The sequence below is a fragment of the Felis catus genome, chromosome F1 (assembly GCF_018350175.1).
Source record: "Felis catus isolate Fca126 chromosome F1, F.catus_Fca126_mat1.0, whole genome shotgun sequence".
NCBI classification, from domain to species: Eukaryota; Metazoa; Chordata; class Mammalia; order Carnivora; family Felidae; genus Felis; species Felis catus.
Window position 1 is genome coordinate 52,346,829 of NC_058384.1, and position 12,410 is coordinate 52,359,238.

Sequence of the window (12,410 nt, forward strand, 5' to 3'; positions counted from 1 at the left end):
CATCTGGAAAAGATCCATTCAAAGCATAAAAGAGACTAATGAATTTGAAAGTAACAAATTACAAAAAGTGCACTAATATGGTTTTCTGATTCCTTATTGAAATTAACCTTTAAGAAGCTACCACTTGTCAAGTTTTGACATTATATTAAAGAAAAATATCTACAATTATCTGAAAAGGCTTTTAGAATACTTTTAACTTTTCAAATTACTTGTCTGTATTAAGAACAGATTTTCTTCATATACTTGAACTATAGAAAACATAATAATGAACTAAATGCAGAAATAATTGTGAGAATCCATCTATCTTTATTTATTACACAGAGATTTTCAAAATCTAAAGCATTGCCACTTTCTTTCTCACTATTTTGTATATACTTTTTTGAGGCATAAATGATATATAGCATTATATTAGTTTCAATTGTATGACATAATGATTTGATATTTGTATATATTGTGAAATGATCACCACAATAAATCTAATTAATGTAGGCCATCATAGGTGTCACAATTTTTTTGTGTGTGATTAAAACTTTTAAATCTAGTTTCTTAGCAACTTTCAAATGTATGATATACTATTATTAACTATAATTACCATGCTGTACCATGAATGTTTATTTTGTAACTGGAAGTTTGTGCCCTTTGATCCTTTTCACCCATGTTGCTCACTCCTCACCCAGCTCCTCTGGCAACCATCAATCAATTCTTTGTATCTGTGTCTTTTTTTTTTTTTAATTCCATATACAAGTGAGATCATACAGTATTTGCCTTTCCCTGTCTGACTTATTTCACTTAGCATAATGCCCTCAAGGTCCATTCATGTTGTCACAAATGGTAAGATTTTTTTCTTTGGTAGGGATGAATAATACTCATATATATATCAATTTTGTTTCATTCATCTATTGATAGACATTTAGGTTGCTTCCAAATTTTTAGCTATTTTAAATAATATGGCAATGAACATGGATCACAGGTGTGCAGATGTCTTTTACAGTTAGTGTTTTCATTTTTTTGGATAAATACCAAAAGTGCAATTGTTGCATCATATGATATTTTCTTTCTTTCTTTTTTTTAATGTTTATTTTATTCTTGAGAGAGAGAGAAAGAGAGTTTGAGCACAGTAGGGGCAGGAAGAGAGGGAGACACAGAAACTGAGGCAGGCTCCAGGCTCTGAGCTGTCAGCACAGAGCCCAATGGGGGGCTCGAACTCACAAACCGTGAGATCATGACCTGAGCCAAAGTTGTACACTTAACTGACTGAACCACCCAGGTGCCCCTGATATTTTCATTTTTAATTTTTTGAAGAACCTCTACTGTTTTCCATAGTGGCTGCACCAATTTACATTCCCATCAACATGCACAGTGGTTCTATTTTCTCCATATTTTTGCTAACATTTGTTATTTTGTATCATTTTGATAATTGCTGTTCTAACAGGTATGAAGGTGATATCCTCTTATGATTTTGATATGCATATACTTATTTTTTGTATATAGGTATTTAAAATTTTTTTTAATGTTTATTTATCTTTGAGGGAGAGAGAGGAACATGAGTGGGGGAGGGGCAGAGAGGGGGGGAGACACAGAATCCAAAGCAGGCACCAGGCTCTGAACTGTCAGCACAGAGCCAGATGTGGGGCCCAAGCCCACGAACTGTGAGATCATGACCTGAGCTGAAGCTGGATGTCTAACTGACTGAGCCATCCCGTTAGTTGCCCTTTTGTATACAGCTAATTTTTTAATTTAAATATTTGTTTACATTAAAATATAGCAATATAGTGGATTTGATTTTTACTTTATCAATAAAGAAGTATTAAAATTTTCAGTTTTTATTTTTTTTTGTTGTGATAAGAACACTGACTCATTACTTTCTTGATGAACTTTTAAGTGCACAATACAGCGTCATCAAGTATAGACACAATGCTGCACAGCAGATCTCTAGAACTAATTTTATCTTGCTTCACAGCATCTTTATATTCATTGACCAGCTTCTCATTTCCCCATTGCCTGGCAATCACCATTCTACTCTCTGTTTCTATGAGTCTGAGTATTTTAAATACTTCTTTTAAGTGGAATCAGGCCAGGGGCACCTGGGTGGTGCAGTCTGTTACATGTCTGACTCTTGATCTCAGTTCAGGTCATGATCTCAGAAGCCCCACATGGAACTCTGCACTGATTTTGCAGACCCTGCTTGGGATTCTGTCTCTTCTCTCTACCCTCCCCTGTTTGTGTTCTCTCTGTCTCTCTTTCTCAAAATAAATACACTTAAAATATTTTAAAAAGTAAAGGGAATCAGGCCAGGGTCCTCCATGTTGTCATATAAGGCAGGATTTCCTTCTTTTTAAGGAGTAAATAATGTTCCATTGTATGCATATGCCAATTTTTCTTTATCCATTCAACCATCAATGAACATTTAGATGGTTTCTGTACCTGTTATTGAGGGTAGTGCTGCCATGAACATGGGGATGCAGATATTTCTTTGAGATCCTGATTTCAGTTCTTTTGGATATATACCCAGAAGTGAGATTGCTGAATCCCTGTATTTGTTCTATTTTTAGTTTTTGAGAAATCTTCATGATGTTTTCCCTAGTAGCAGCACCAATTCCCAACAAGAGCGCACACGGGTTTCCAAACAAAAGCTCTATCTCACAATAGATTGATATTCCTGAGGCTAAGCAAAGAATGCGTGACAATGGAAAAAAATAACAGTGGTTGGCATACTGTTTGCTGGCACTTTAAATGTTCCTTTTTGTTTTCTGACTCTATAATTTCTGACAGTATGTCTGTGGATTCTTATCATTATGCTCTGTATATAAGAAGTCTCTAGTTTTTAAAATATTCTTTCTGGGATTTGAGGGTGGCTTAGTTGGTTAAGTGCCCAACTCTTGGTTTTGGCTCAGGTCCTGATTTCATGGTTTGCAAGTTTGAGCCCATGTCGGGCTCCTTGCTCAGAGTGCAGAACTTGCTTGGGACTCTTTCTCTCTCTCTCTCTGCCCCTCCTCCAATCGTGCTGCTCTCTCCCTCTCCCTCAAAATAAATAAATAAAGCTTAAAATAAATAAATAAAATATTTCTTTTATACTAGTGTTTTTTTTTCAATTTAATTATGGTGTTCTTAGTTGCTTATACTCCTTACAGTTCATTGACCTTTTTGTATTAATAGGTTTATAATTTTCTTTAAAATTAGAAGATTTTCTGCCATTTTCTCTTCAGTTTGTGATGTTTTTCTCCGTTTCTTCATGTTTGTTTTTTACTTCCCTTTCCTTCCCGTCCATGTTGTACTAACTCCATGTATGATAAACAGCTTGTTATTGCCCTAAGTTACACTGAGCTCTTCATTATTTTTAGTCTATATTCTCTCTGTGTTTTGCTTTGGATGGTTTCTATTGCTCTGTCTTCCAGTTCAATGATCTTTTCTTCTCCGTTTTTTAATCTATGGTTAATTGCATCCAGTATATTTTTATTTCAGACCTTGTAGTTTTCATTTCCATAAAGCCAATTTAGTTCTTTTATTTTTTTTCCTTTTCTCTCCTCATTATATTTAAAATTTCCTTTAAATCATTGAGCATATTTGTGATAACTATTTTAAGGTCTCTGTCTATAAATCACATCATTTTTCTCAATTTCAGGACTATTTCTGTTGAGCTGTTGAGTCACTTCTGTTGCTTTTTTAAATTTTTGGTCTTAATATATTGCTTCTTCTCATGACTAAGTCTAATCTTCCAAGTTCTTAAATTAACACATACTATAAACATGTTTATTGACTGGATTTTTTTATTAGCTACTGATTACATATTGCTTTATATTTTGTATACTTGGGCACATACATATGTCTGTACACATATATGTATATATGTGTACACATATATTGCATACAACATAAGTTTTATATGTAATATATATGGTATTTACACATTTATTCCATATATATGCAGGCTACAGTGTGTATATATAACAGGCTTATTCTGTGTACATGTATGCATTCAACACTTATATAATTACTATATTAATAAATTACAACATCCAAATGACAAAAATACAATGTTTCAAATTCATTGAATTTTACAGATGAAAGGCCTTGCCCAGTCTCACTAGATTACAGACAAACTACAATCACAAAAGCTGCAATTTTTGTTTAAAGTTAATAATCAGGAAGCCTAAATCATAAGTCCTGATTCCAGTTTGATGTGCTTGCCACTTTATCATCCTAATCTGAGAGATTTCAATAAGTCATTCCTGGAAATTCCAAATCCCAGTAGCTTTTAGAGAAAACAATTTATCTATTGCCTATGTTTTAAAAGCCATCACTTTTGCCTGAGGTATCACCTAACACAAATTATTTCATATTGTAATAACATAAACAATGATGCATACTATAAAAACTTATTTATAGTTTGCTATATCACACTAAGTAAAAGTGTGTGAGAATATTAAAGTGTTTAGTTACTTTTATGTTTTTAATTATTCTGGCTTTTTAAAGGTAAATTCATCATTTCTCTACCAGTACATTTCCTTGCCAGGCTAGAAATATACACAGTCTAGTGGATATGCTAATGATGAAACGGACTTTAGAATTATTTCATTTAGTACATAATTATTGAGTGACTGCTCCTTGCCAGGAACTTAAGGCACAATATGACAAAATTAATATTTCCAGTATTCCTCTAAAATTATCACTACTATAATATTCAAGTGCATTCTATTAACTAGTTTGTAGAAAGTAACACTCTATATAGCCTGCTGTTTTCCTTCCAGTAACTAGGGAGAATTATATTTATTAACAAATTAAATTAATCCTTTTTAAATGCATGAAATTGTTGAGGATTTAAATCAGATTCTCTAAAATATGACTTTTAGAGGCGAATTCCGATATATACATATATGCCAGTATAATATAAAAACCTTCAGACATATAATAATACCATTGTAAAATAGAAAACTTTTAGCAAAACACATGCAAAACTCTTTTTTCAGTCTTGTTTTTGTTTAACATGGGAATATTTTTTTATATTCATTTTACATAAAAGTAAATATCAAAATAGAAGGAATTATGTAGACAAAAATGATATGTTTTTTGGCTCCTTTGGAAGCTAGGAGAAAAAAAAAGCCCTTTGAAAATTTCAACAAGTTTTACAGTATTGTTTATTATGATGTCTAATGTCTTAATTCCTTTTTCTATAAACCTGACATCTTTTTAAAGAAGTATTTTTCTTTAAAACCAAATAACATATTTTAAAATCTCGTTCGGCAATCTTTACCCTTTACTAACAGAACGTGATCAGCATTCTTAACATTGATGATATTACTTAAGATCTCTGTAAATTAAACACTTATTCATGGGACTCTGAATATTTCTTCATGATCTCCGGCTTGATTATTTTAACTGAGTTTTAATCTAAGTCTCCTAAATTGTCATAAAAATTAGGCTGATTCGCTGTCCCTCTGAGACTGTGGTATAAAAGCCCATCCATCACGGTGTATCTAATTAAGAAACTAAGTTAAGAGGTGTTTGAACAAGATATTTGAAAATCTCAGGGGACCAGACAATTGAATTGGTATTTCAGACATATCAAATTAGTTAATGATTTGGGAATCTTTATTCTGCAAGAGTATGTAAATTAAAAAAGAATAATGAAATTCATTAAAGCTCGGTATCAGGGAGGAAGGAGGGCCTGTGCACCACAGCATGTAATTGTAAGAACCTGCTCCATTCAGATAGAAGGACAGGAAGCTAGGGGAACAAAAAAAGCAATTTGAACAGATTAATTTCATATTGGACATAGATAATTACAATTATTTTTCTTTATATTTTTAGGGTATCTTTCTCATAATTGACAAACCCATATTTGGTAACGAGGCTTGTTTTCCATTTTCACTTCGCCATATGAACTTGTAAGATAAATGTCTTGCCATTCAAAATGACAATAGATGTTGAATTTTTTTCTTGAAACTTAACAAAGTATTTTATTTATTCTATCAGCCTATTTTGATACTGAAAAAAGCAGAATAAAAGCATACTGCTTTATACAAAAGCATGGAGTGAAAGGAATATTAAATCTGACCCAACAAATAACTGGACTGGAATATGTATTCAGAATGTAAACAAAACCTTTTTGCCTGTTCCAAAGCAGTATACTCATGGTTCTTTTAAAGCATATAAGATAAGAATGCAACCAATGATAATATTTGGCTCAGTAAAATAAAAATAATTTCTTCCATTTGGTATCATTTTATTTGCCCATCAAAAATATTCATTTTTAACGTATCATTTAAAAGACTTAGACTCAGATAAAATATATAAAGGGTTGGGATGCTTGGGTGGCTCCATTGGTTAAGCATTTGACTCTTGATTTTGGCTCAGGTCAGGATCTCGCCTTTTGTGAGTTTGAACCTGGCACAGAGCCTGCTTGGGATTCTCTGCTTCTCCCAGCTCGCTCTCTCTCTCTCTCTCTCTCTCTCTCTCTCTCTCTCTCCTCTCTCTGTCAAAATAAATAAATACACTTTAAAATATATAAAGGGTTTTAGAACATGCTAGAGGTATAAAAATAATATACTTTTCCTAAATAAGAAAACTGTAGAAATATAAAAGCCAAATATTGGTTTGAATTATGATACCCAATTCAAAATTTTTTTCTAACGTCTATTTATTTTTGAGACAGAGAGAGAGAGAGAGGGAGAGAGAGAGAGAATGAGCAGGGGAGGGGCAGAGAGAGGAAGACACAGAATCTGAAGCAGGCTCCAGGCTCTGAGCTGTCAGCACAGAGCCCGATGCAGAGTTCAAACCCACAAACCTCAAAATCATGACCTGAGCTGAAGTCCGATGCTTAACTGACTGAGCCACCCAGGCACCCCTATGTTACTCCATTTAAAACTACATTATCCCAGGGACTCTAGGATATTAGCATGTTCCCTCCCAATGCCTTCCCCTCCTTTCTCCTCCTTGGCTAATCCCTCCAACCCTAGAGGCTGCATATTTGACTTTTATAAGAATTCTGCCTTTTGTTAACCTCAGAAACAAAGAAAATTGTAAACATTTGCAAAATACTATTTATTGTGTCCACAAGGTGAATGCTGAAATCATTAAATTGTTATATATTAAAATTAACAGAGGTAAAAATACAGTAGATAACGTATTCATTCTCAAGGGGATTCTCATTGAGATGGAATGCATTCAGGGTAACACATTAACAGTAAAACTGGAAGCAAATATTCTTGAAATAGAAACGGTATTTATAAAGAAAACAATCCTAAAATAGAAATAAAGGATGTGAGCAAAAGTTTATGAGTAAGGATATCCACTGCAATAGTATTCCCAATAGTGAGAATGATGGCAAAACAATAGGGGAAAGGGTTAAATATACAATGGTAAATCTCTCAACTGCACGGTTTAAGCAGAAGGAATATTTATTGACAATAAAAAATGGTCATGATTTAATGTTATGAGTGAAGAAAGCATAATTTGAGAAACAAGGTATATTGCACAATATGATTCCAAAATATTTCTTTTAATTTTATAATTATATTTATATAGAAAAAAAAGACTGAAACACAATGCACTATTATATTGTTAAATTGAACACTAAGAGTCTGAATTAACTGGGATATTAATTTTTTATTCTTTACTGATTCCCATATTTCCTTCTTGTTTTAAATGAAATTATACGGTAGTAGATCCCCTTATTCAGTTTCACTTGTACAGTTTTGTTTACCTGCTGTTGACTGTGGTCCTGATGCAGATGACTGATCCCTTTTTTGATGTATCATCAGAAGGTCAGTAGTGCCTAAGCCTAGCTCACAATTCCTATGTCATTCACTTACTTCATCTCATCACAGAGGCATGGTATCATCTCAGATCATCACGAGAAGAAAGGCAAGTCCAGTACAAGATATTTTGAGAGAGAGAAAGGCTGCATTCATATAACTTTTTTTAAATATGAAATTTATTGTCAAATTGGTTTCCATACAACACCCAGTGCTCATCCCAACAGGTGCCCTCCTCAATACCCATCACCCACCCTCGCCTTCCTCCCACCCCCCATCAACCCTCAGTTCCTTCTCAGTTTTTAAGCGTCTCTTGTGTTTTGACTCCCTCCCTCTCTAACCTTTTTTTTTTTTCCTTCCCCTCTCCCTTGGTCTTCTGTTAAGTTTCTCAGGATCCACATAAGAGTGAAAACATACGGTATCTGTCTTTCTCTGTATGACTTACTTCACTTAGCATAACAGTCTCCAGTTCCATCCACATTGCTACAAAAGGCCATATTTCATTCTTTCTCATTGCCACATAGTATTCCATTGTGTATATGAACCACAATTTCTTTATCCATTCATCAGTTGATGGACATTTAGGCTCTTTCCATAATTTGGCATATAACTTTTATTACGTTATATTATTATAATTATTCTAGTTCACTGTTAGTTATTGTTAATTTCTTACTGTGCCTAATTTATAAATTAAACTTTATCATAATATAAATAATATAGGAAAAATAGTAGAAAAAACATATATAGTGTTTTGTGCTATCTATGGTTTTAGGCATTGATTGGAGGTCTTGAAACACATCCCCTGTGGATAAAGGGGAACTACTCTATTACTTTATCAGAAAAATATCAATGATAAAAATGTAATTCCTGTAAGATTTATTTTCCATTTAAAAATATATTTTTCAGGGGCGCTGGGTAGCTCAGTCGGTTAAGTGTCTGACTTTGGCTCAGGTCATGATCTCCTGGCTTGTGAGTTAAAGCCCTGCATCGGGCTCTAGGCTGACAGTTCAGAGCCCGGAGCCTGTTTTGGATTCTGTGTCTCCCTCTCTCACTGCCCCACCCCCCGCTTGAACTCTGTGTCTCAAAAATAAATAAATGTTAAAAAAAGTTTTAATATATTTTCAAAACAACAATAAAAAGCATCATGTTATAACAAATTTATTTTCCCCAATGGGGGAGAAAGATAACTTTTATTAAGTTTATGAAGCAAATGCACAAATAATTATAGTTATAAACATATATAAATGTAATTTTCTGGTTATTAATATTTGGTAAAAAATTGTAATTAATATTATTTACATTTCCTGAAGAACTCCTGTAATAATACTTATGAAGTTTCTTCATTGTTATCTTGTTTTTTAAATTTTCTTATTTTGAGACACAGAGAGAGAGAGAGAGAGAGAGCACAAGTAGGGGTGGGGCAGAGGGAGAAGGAGGAGAGAATCCCAAGCTGGCTCCGTGCTGTCAACGTAGAGCCCAACATGGGGCTAGCTGTCACAAACCGTGAGATCATGACCTGAGCTGAAATCAAGAGTCAGACACTTAATTGACTGAGCCACCCAGGCACCCTGTTTCTTCTTCATTATTGTAGACATTGTGGTTATTGTCAAGTCTCATTTTATCTAATCTCACTTTGACACTAGCCCAGGGTTTTTGGTGGTCTGAAACAGTCAAGGTAATACAATTCCACTGGTCAAATGAGTATGTCAAAAAAGACTCTCAATTTAAATAAATGAGTACTTGGAATGCTGCCCAGCATGGTGGCTTCAGCAGTATTCATTTAGACTAAATTGGCTCAATAAGGGCAAAGCTTAGGACAAAATTCCTGTGGCTCAGAAAGTCCTCCCTTCTAGAAGCAAGTAAGGAATCTAGTCACCATGGCTTCTGTTCCCAAGAGCAAGCCAAAGAAATAAGTTGGTCCAGAGAGGTCAGCAGATCTGAAGATATCCCACCGCTTAACTGACCGTGCCTGAAACTCGCCTTACTTTAGGATATTTCAACTACATGAGTCAATAATAAATATTCATTGTTTAAGGAAATTTAACTTTTATTTTCTGTTACATAAAATTATCAGCATAACAACTGAAATAATGTCACAAATTTAATTTTATAGTAAATTTCTTAAACCTTGCATCCAGTTATATTGAACTATGATTCAAACAGATCACATGCTCTGTCTTTGAAGTTACATAGGATTTTTTCTTTACTGTAACACAGGAACTACTGATAGAAGTACGATCATATCCTGCCACACGGGCATTGTAGTATGAATTCTGCTTCATTTGAAGTACATTAATGTCAGTATGGTTTTCAACATGGGCATGTTTACTTTTTACAAGCAGAATTCTATACTTAAAAAATAACATGATTCATTTGGAAGGCCACTCAGAAATGGACAAGTTGTTAATAATAAGGACAATGTTTCATTTGGGAGAATTTATTTACATATTTATCTCCATATATTTTAATACTCAAACACTTATAAACTTCTGATCTATTTTTATTTCCTTTAAAAGTAAAATTTCCAGGGGCGCCTGGGTGGCACAGTCGGTTAAGCGTCCGACTTCAGCCAGGTCACGATCTCGCGGTCCGTGAGTTCGAGCCCCGCGTCGGGCTCTGGGCTGATGGCTCAGAGCCTGGAGCCTGTTTCCGATTCTGTGTCTCCCTCTCTCTCTGCCCCTCCCCCGTTCATGCTCTGTCTCTCTCTGTCCCCAAAATAAATAAATGTTGAGAAAAAAAATTAAAAAAAATAAATAAAAGTAAAATTTCCTTGCAATGATATGTTCCTGATATGATTCAATGATGTGTATATTTCAGCTTATTGAGTTAAAATTCCCTTCATGCAAGAAGCATAGTGAAGGTGTATTTTTTTAATGAAATTCCATGAACAACCGCCCATGTCTTAAGTTGTTTCTGAAGTAGAGCATGCAAAAAATTGTAGTGGAACAATCACAGTGATGTTGAATGTTCAATGTTCACACTAAACATGTTTGCATTTTTAATGACTTTAGAAAAGTCACTCTAAAGTCTAGATCAAAATTTCCTAAAGTAATGTATGATTTTCAAAGAAGTGTACTATTTTGAATCTGATTATCTTACAGAAAACTCATACTCATTAAACTAGCAAACAGAACGTCGTGATTTTGAAAAGCAGGATTAAATATCCATAATATATCAGTAATGGTAAGCTTTGTGAGATTAGATAGGATGGGAAAAAGGTGTAGCCATTACACAATTCTACCTAAGGCCAACTTCTTAGTGGAGCAGTGTTAGGTGTAAGCCCCTGTGCCTTTAAAACCCAAACTTGTGATTTCTCTTTACTTTACCTGTTTAATGATGGATTCATAGATCTGCTGTATGTATACAGTAAAATATGTCTTTAATGTTAGTATCAACATTTTTTACAGCGGGAATTTCACATAAGTATCAAGTGAAACTTGATACTTTAATTCAGAAATAAATATTTCCATGGAAATATTTATGGAAATATTTCCATAAATAAACCAGGCACAGATTTTAAAAACTAAAACATCTTCATGGGTTACTTATATTCCAGGTAGTATTCACCGGGGATATGACTATCAAAATGAGAATAGAATAACACAGAATATTATATAATCATTTTAAATATATTCAAAGATGTGGTATAGGGCCTGAAATTGAGATTCAGTGTTAAGTGCCACTTGGACATCTGGGAAAATTGAGAGGACTTCACATGGCCAAACTACCAGTGCTCCTCTCCACTCTGCTTCCTTGGATAAGATTCTTCAGCCAAATACTTCTCCTTATCATGGAAACCAGGCATAGATTCTGCTTATCCCTGAGTGGCAGACATAAGTTCCCTGCCAGCCTGCAGAATTATTCTAAGAAGGCTGTGGCAACCGACGGTCACTCATCCTCTTGTTACTACAAAGCCTGCCTCCCACAGCCTCTGTTTCTTACTCTGTTCTCCTGAGTTCAAACCCTGCATTTGAGCCTCTTCTCCCAGGCTGTGGATCTATGTGACAAGTAAATGGCTGTTTTTGTGATCTGTCTGCTGTTAGGTATTGTGCATTCACCTACCTTGATCTATTAGGGTGGAAGAGAGGATCCCCTCCTATCACCCTTGAGGTGAATAGCAGGCTTTCAGAAAAAAAAAAGATTCTGGATCTTAAAATATTAGCTATCATTCAGACTCTGAGGCAGCTTCCAAATAATTAAAAAAGCACCACCACAACATGACTAATGTTTCTTAGATTGGATTTTATTTTATTGTCTGTACAAATCACAACTTAGAATTTTCTAGTTTTCATGGTCTTTATGTCTTCACACTGAGCGCATACTCCATGGCATTGCTAATGTAGAGTGCCTGATGCTCCGATTATAAAGTTGGATGGAAATATATGCCATTCAATCTTAATGACAAGTAAATATTCTTGTTCTGATTGGGCTGATTATTTTGCACTTTACATTCAGGGCAATGTATGTGCTTGTGAATTGTGTGTGATGGTAGACTGATGGTGTGCCAGCATCAGATGCCTGTGGCATTGCTCATGTTACCCTGAAAATACTAAAATATGTGTTTATCCTTCAAAGGTAATATTTTCTTTGCATTTCTTTGAACAGGTGATTTTTTTTTCCAAATAGGGCAATACCACCATGAGATGAGGTAATATG

At 34.3% G+C, this 12,410-nt stretch overlaps 1 long non-coding RNA gene across 1 annotated transcript in view; it reads left to right on the forward strand.

Annotated features, from left to right (window-relative positions):
- The window catches only part of LOC123382846, a 123,737-nt gene that overhangs the window by 65,545 nt on the left and 45,782 nt on the right, over nt 1-12,410 (forward strand). The gene's annotated exons all lie outside the window — the stretch shown is intronic.